We start from the raw sequence: 7,125 nt of genomic DNA on the forward strand, positions 1-7,125 counted from the left end.
ATCCACATCTGTCACCTGCACATTCCTGTCCCTCCACCTCTCCTTCCACCCCACCCCCACCTCTCCATCTCTCCACCTCTTTCCCTATCTGCACCACTCTCCACCCACTTCTCTCTTCTTCTCTCTGATCTTGTTTGGCACCAATATAGAACAAAATCTTGTAGTTATACAAAGTGCAAAACTTGAAAACTAAACGTTGGTCGTATTCATCTGCTTTCAAATTAAAAAAACGGACTTGGGATTCATTTTCAATTTGAAGTAACATTATGATCATAATGTCAAAATATAATACATCGTTGATTTCTCTAGTTTCAATTAAGAGGTTTCTCCTGTGCAGGAAATAACACTAATGTGAGTTTGTGACGGAGGGAAAGTATAATAGTATATAACAGCATCTTGTACAATGTGACAACTATATTAACTGTATTGCGGGCTTGTAATCCAGACTTCCAGAGGTCACTGCTGCGAATCTTTATCTAGCCAGACATTTCTATGCTCTCGTCGACTGTCCAAAGTTTTTAAATCAGTTTTTCCGTTGTTCATTAACTTAAATAAATTAAAATAAAAAGCCGAATTTTCTATTGAAATGCATTCTCTACCGCTTTCCGTGTTGTCTCGCTTGAAGCTGGTGCTTGATCCATTGTTACACGGCATTTAAGGTACTATGGTTTCTGACCCCACCCCCTTCCCCCGGAAAAAAGAAATGGCTATATCGGGATCGAGTGGGCTACATAGCTGAGCCGGTAGCGCGCTGGGCTTGTATAATCAAGAGGTTATAGCCATACATTTTTGTGTTCTATTTCATGAACAGTATTTTACAAAATAGTAATCGTTGTATAGTACAGAATATGCCTCAACATATTGTACTGGTACCAAGGGCGTAGGAACGGGGGGGGGCTGGGGGGCGCCAGCCCCCCCCCCCCCCCAGTGAAAAAATGTGGAGGGGCGGAAGTATCATTCCGCCCCCCGCTTCGCAAGTCAGAAAACCCCTTTTCATTTCCAAATGAGAAAAAAAATCTCATTTGGAGCACCAAATTGCATCTAAGGCCTGGTGAAAATACAAAATTAAGTTTACAAAATGGAGTGGGTGTTGAAGTGTGCTATATTGCACCAAATTGCATCTGAGGCTACCTGGAAATGCAAAAAATTCCAAAGGGGAGGGGGAAACCCCCTCCCCTTAGACCCCTCCCCCAGGCCGGTCATCAGTCTTCAGCCCCCCCCCCCCCCCACTCAAAAGTACCTTCCTACGCCACTGACCGGTACAACTGTGTTCATACCAATTCTCCATATATCAACTGCTAAGAATGAATTGAATAGAAATTTCAACAAGATATGTATATAGAATGTATTCCTCTCTCAACAGGTAAACAATTTTACGTTTTAATATATATGTATAAGGCTACAAATCAGTGGCTCGTTGCATAAACCATAAACATAACCCTCAACCATATAGCTCACCCTTTACCGGTCCCCTTCTGTGAAGTTAGTTCGTCATGTACAATTGTATATGCGCAATAAATAGGCTACAAGAGTTATACTTAAAATAAAAACTAACGTCTTGAAGAGGGAAAAGTTGTCTTGAAGAATAACCTCGGGGGGAAAAAAGTCAGAAAAAAGAACATGGCAATCTCGTGAAAAACAAGATCGATAAGCAATGCGTAACCTTCACCAAGTTTTTTTATTTTTTATTAAAATCTTTAGAAGAGATTGATAAGTGTCCTTACTTTGAATACTACGAAAGACAAGCAAAAATCCCCAAAAAACAATTTAAAAGTCGCAAGTCGTTTAGCTTTCGAACTGACTTCTTAATTCAGAGTTAAAGTGAAAATCAATGACAGACGAGAAGCGATAATGATTATGTAAATTGGCTATAGCCTTGCACGGAACACATAGGAATGAAGATAAAAAAAACGGTTGAAATCAAAACGAAATGACAGGAATTTTCGAAACTGAAGTGTTAAAAAAAAAAAAAAAAAATGATGGTTTATTGAGATCGCGGTTACTTTGGTTAAACAAGTATTCACTGGATAAGTTTAGAAAGTGAATTATTTAGAAAAAGAAAACAAGGCTATTTTTTCCATGCACCTGCGGAGACGGATCTGTCCTTGAACCTGCTTTTCGAATCTCCTATCAATACTATTAAATATTAAACTGAAATTCGCTCAGACTCCCTGCGTTTAAGGCAGGCCAACGAAACAGCCAGTCAATGCAGCCATTTCATTTATTAATATGATAGATACGTTGGCAACGCTTTTTTTTCGAAACTTCGACAGTGCTTCGTCGAAATTCAACGTGATAAATAGGATAAAGTTACCAAGTCAGTTGCTATGAGAACATTGTCGCATATATACATTATATAGTTTTAGATACGACGGGACACGATATACAGGGTAACTTTGTGTTCACTTGGATTACACACACAGGCTTTCGACGACGTGTTCTTATCGAATCCGGTACGCGTGTATAGGTCTTAGGGATTCTGTAACACTTGCCGAGCTTCAAAGGCACGTATCACATGAATGAGTATAATAAACAATGCACCCTTTGTTTATACTTCAAGCAATGCATTGTAGTAAATTGTGGCGTGAATGGCCTGACGGTTTGCCATATATGGGATACTTAGCTAGTTAGCGAAGACATTCTGGACACTACATGTATTGTCGTTGCAACAACCAACTAGCCTATATTACTATTTGTAATTGAGATATATTGTACTCCGGTACTAGCACTCTGGTATGGTACACACACACTCGTACAAGAGACGTTTTGGAATTCTAATGTATCGACCCTATAGTACGAGATCAACTAAGTACTTGTATTTAGAGCCTTGTACTCATATACTCATACTAATAGCGATTGTATACGTACTCGTGATGATGTAGTCATGAATACATGTCCGATGATACAAAAATAAACAGACTTTCCTCAAGCATATAACATCTCAATGTGACACTATAATGCTATAGGCCCTATAATGTTAATTTTCAATTTCAAATTTAAATCTCATATGTTTGTACAAGATAACATTACAGTAGGAAGGTTAATATATGAAGAACACAAGAAAAACAGCAAAGCTGTTATTCCAGCTAGTGACCAAGTAGAGATATAAAACAATGAGATAATTAAATTAAGTTTAGATGGGGAAAAAAGCCGAAGAAGAAGTAAGCACAGAACAGACAGAAAGAACAGTCAGAGAGAATAGAGAAGGACAAGAGGAAAGTAGGATAAAAAAGACTCTGAAGAGAAAAAAATAGAGCGTGGTATTTCAAGAATAAAGTTGAAAGTTTTAATTACACATGTTATACTCCGAAAGAGCTTCTTTAAGGCATTGAAGACTCGCGAACAAAGAAACGTCTGATGCCGGTAATCTGACCTAGTTTCGAATGAGGTGTAACAGAAGTGTTAGACACCACCATCGATCCCAGAAAATACACACACAGCTTGCTACCGTCGGTAATTAGACACTAATGTACAGTCAATACATGCAGCTACGGTCAAAACCCACAACACAGTGTACATAGCAGCGCTGGACATCTCAGGTCCAGATAAAAGATAACAAGGTATCACGTTTCATTACTGTCTGCATTTTGTAGCGACAAGAAGAAAACGTCATTTGCAAGCAACGGGAAGTTAACTTTTTTTCAGAGGGCGACACGCGGTTTGGGGCGAGTCTTCTTTCTTGTCATAAAAGTACAAGCATTCGTTTTCACCTCAGAACAAACATGAAACCGTCTATAACCCTACTTTGTACTTTTTATGATCTAATTCAGGTAAAATTATGTTTGTTTTAACCGCGTCCTCGACCACCTTGCATCTTGTATACTGAACATCAAAATGTTCTCGTAAGTACACCAAACCAGCTGTGAAATTTTATCTGTCATGCAAGAACGTGTTATTAAATGTTCTCACCTACACTACCTTCATTTCAGGTTTATTGATATTATCAATTAAGCATGTGCATATACTAGGGAGTTGTTGTACTCACCTGCTCATGATTGGCCATGCATAAAAAACATGCAGCCTCCGAAACGCTTGGAACGCGAATGTTACCTAATACCTCAGAACAGCCTGATAAGCTCACTCGAATGTGAATGACGTTATTGCAGGCTTTCCGTTCATATCTGATTGAATGTTCAGATTGCTATAAAGCCATCATATAAACCTAAAGTTAACATGTCGTAAAGCGGCATTCCTTGGTTTTACTTACTGACTATAGTTAAGGATTGAGAGAGGGATTGTGGTGGAGGGGGGGGGGGGATTGGGGATTTGGGCGGTAGGGGGGGTTAGGGCGGGCGGGCAAAAACTTGGAGTGATGCCAGGTATCAAGGCCGCCCCTGATAATGACCTTTAACGGTGAAGTTAGAGTGGCAGGGGCGTGGACATTGTATACAATGTTTGTTTCTTCTTATTACTAATAAGTTTTATTTTTTTTATGTGGTAATCATGTGTATCCCTTTTAACAATGCATGAACCGAATTGTTTGTTGAAACAATGAGAATCCCTATGTGCACAGCTTCTTCTCACCATTAAGGACTCTTCACCAAAGTAGATTAAACCGGAATTGGGGAAATTCACACCTGAATAGCAATAGTTGTTTAAAGTAAAATAAAGCCACGATGCATGGTTGTGAAGAAGTTCTTCACACGATGGTTTGGTAACTTTCTGTGTATTGTGGTGAATTAAAGTTTCCAGAACAAACACAAGAGTTAAGTGTAAACATATGTGCAAGTTACTGTCATATTGAATGAAAACGAAAATACCTGCAATACATCCACTAATGACCTGTGCAGAAATGGCAAATATTAGAAATTGATCGGAAAATAGACAAGGGTTATACTTTTGAGAACTAGGACGGCTGAGTACGAAGCGGCTAGTATGAGTACTTTAGTTGGGCTTTATTCGGGTACCAGTAATGGGTACAAAGTCTCGAGGGCCAGCTGTAAGAGTTCAAGCCCGAGTATGAGTACTTAAAATTGGGCTTTATTCGGGTACCAGTAATGGGTACAACGTCTCGAGTACAAGCTGTAAGAGTACCAAGCCACGAGTTTGAGTACTTGAAATGGGGCTTTATTCGGGTACCAGTAATGGGTACAAAGACTCGAGTGCCAGCTCGTAAGAGTACCAAGCCCCGATTATGAGTACTTGAAATGGGGCTTTATTCGGGTACCAGTAATGAGTACAAAGTCTCGAGTACCAGCTGTAAGAGTACCAAGCCACGAGTATGAGTACTTGATATTGGGCTTTATTCGGGTACCAGTTATGGGTACAAAGTCTCGAGGGCCAGCTGTAAGAGTACCAAGCCACTAGTATGAGTACTTGAAATGGGGCTTTATTCGGGTACCAGTAATGGGTACAAAGACTCGAGTGCCAGCTCGTAAGAGTATTCCAAGCCCCGATTATGAGTACTTGAAATGGGGCTTTATTCGGGTACCAGTAATGGGTACAAAGTCTCGAGTGCCAGTTGTAAGAGTACGAAGCCAAGAGTATATATGAGTAGGAGATTTAATTTCAAGTTCTCTGAGCAGAAAGGAACGAGTACACAGTCCCAAGAATAATTACAAAAGACACGAGTACGAGTAAATGAAATCTGAGTACACGGTAGGCCTACGAGTATTAAGTCCCAGTGAGTACAAAGTCCTAAGTATATAAAAGTCCGACCACAATTACGGATATACATGTATTCGAGTACGATATTCAAAATTTCAAATCGATACTAGCATTGTGCTTATATACCATCACCCTTGAATACGAATAAAAAGAAGAAAAATGCTTACCATATGCAAATGCTCTAGGGCTCAAGTTGATTGTTTCCTGTAAGGAATCTGGTGTTAATTTGGACTCGACAGCACACTGGAGGACGATCCTCGGTTACTTCCGGAACAAGATGGAACGAGCCCTAACACGTGACCGTATGTCTGGTTATCATTGGAGAGTTTCCGACTGTTTCTAACAATAGGTTATAGATTACCATGTGTTGTTATAACACTTTGGCTGGCAATCAGGTTTTAGTGTACCAATTGTTTCAACGTTCAGTCACGGAGGTATGAGAGCGGATTAAAATGTTACGAGGGACCAAAAAACAAAATAAAATGATAAAGAGCTCCTCTCCAACAGTCGCTAAATTAGATGGTGGTTTGTGGTTTCATTGCGAATTAAAGATATAATGCAACGTTTTTTTCCTCAAAAAAATCCTTTTGTAGCATTTCTCCATCAATAATTAAATGTCTTTACACAAAGGAAACTATAGATGCGAGACTATACACTGCTCATGAGATTGTTACTCCGAGACACAAAAAAATAGATATGGGTCTAATCACGAATACGATTTGAAACCAGCAGCCACGATTAACAAGGCCGAGAAACATTGATACACATAATATTCTGAGACATAAACAATGTCAAACCTTTCACTCACAACAATATATTTATAAAACACCCTGTCACGTGATCAGAAATCCAGCTAGCTTTTATTGTCCGCGACACTTGTGTATTCACATTATGGAAGCAACAGATCGGATAAAGTCATTAAGAAAGACTAATTAATCATGTAAACCGAATCTCCCGACAGCCGAAAAGAACAGACTAAACAAGAGATTCCATTCGTATTGAACATCAAATGATTTTGAAATGCAAAAAAGATCACTTTGGAAATTATAAATCCGACAAATGTCTCATCCAAAGAAGAGTCATGCTATGAGCGAATAAACGTCAACATGTCGGTGTCTAGGCTCTGATCATGTGAGAGACAAAATGGTTAACATCTGTGAGGTGTAATATGTGTAATACAGAGTTCATCGAAACGACACCAAAACGTGCAAAATATAAATTAACTATAAGTTATCAGTCTGTTGTGGCTTTTAAACACGGTTTCCTGCGCGTTTAAGTCCAAGTTCTCCCACCATGCAGTGACTGATGCTATTAAATCAAACTGGAATGTTAACAGTTAGAGACAGAGACTTTAAAAACACTATAGTTACTGTATTGATATAACCATCTGCAAGGAGTGATATATTTTAGGTGTCCTCTTCATTCATCTTAGAATGCGACATTGTTCTGTATCACGGGAGCGTACTAAATCTGTTTCTCATACGCCGTGTAAATCGAGTCAAATGCATACAAGTCCTT

At 39.2% G+C, this 7,125-nt stretch overlaps 1 protein-coding gene across 1 annotated transcript in view; it reads right to left on the minus strand.

Annotated features, from left to right (window-relative positions):
- The window catches only part of LOC139969857 (galanin receptor 2b-like), a 71,810-nt gene extending 64,685 nt beyond the window's left edge, over positions 1-7,125 (minus strand). The window contains exon 1 of the mRNA XM_071975192.1: positions 5,775-7,125. The gene's annotated coding sequence lies outside the window, so the exon portion shown is untranslated. The remainder of the gene's footprint in view (positions 1-5,774) is intronic.

This window comes from Apostichopus japonicus, chromosome 7 (genome assembly GCF_037975245.1).
Source record: "Apostichopus japonicus isolate 1M-3 chromosome 7, ASM3797524v1, whole genome shotgun sequence".
Taxonomy (NCBI): Eukaryota; Metazoa; Echinodermata; class Holothuroidea; order Aspidochirotida; family Stichopodidae; genus Apostichopus; species Apostichopus japonicus.